The sequence below is a fragment of the Nematolebias whitei genome, chromosome 22 (assembly GCF_014905685.2).
Source record: "Nematolebias whitei isolate Nwh7 chromosome 22, NemWhi1, whole genome shotgun sequence".
Taxonomy (NCBI): Eukaryota; Metazoa; Chordata; class Actinopteri; order Cyprinodontiformes; family Rivulidae; genus Nematolebias; species Nematolebias whitei.
The window spans coordinates 25,860,329-25,860,562 of NC_056519.1; the positions used below are offsets into that span (position 1 = coordinate 25,860,329).

The window sequence follows — 234 nt, forward strand, 5'->3', positions numbered from 1 at the left end:
CTCCTTCAGTGAGGACAGACACACACACCTGTTCTCTCCTTCAGTGATGACAGACACACACACCTGTTCTCTCCTTCAGTGAGGACAGACACACCTGTTCTCTCCTTCAGTGAGGACAGAGACACACACATGTTCTCTCCTTCAGTGAGGACAGACACACACCTGTTCTCTCCTTCAGTGAGGACAAAGACACACACCTGTTCTCTCCTTCAGTGAGGACAGAGACACACACCT

At 50.4% G+C, this 234-nt stretch overlaps 1 protein-coding gene across 1 annotated transcript in view; it reads right to left on the reverse strand.

Annotated features, from left to right (window-relative positions):
* The window catches only part of LOC119428563 (myotubularin-related protein 5), an 8,051-nt gene that overhangs the window by 4,818 nt on the left and 2,999 nt on the right, over positions 1–234 (reverse strand). The window lies entirely within an intron of this gene.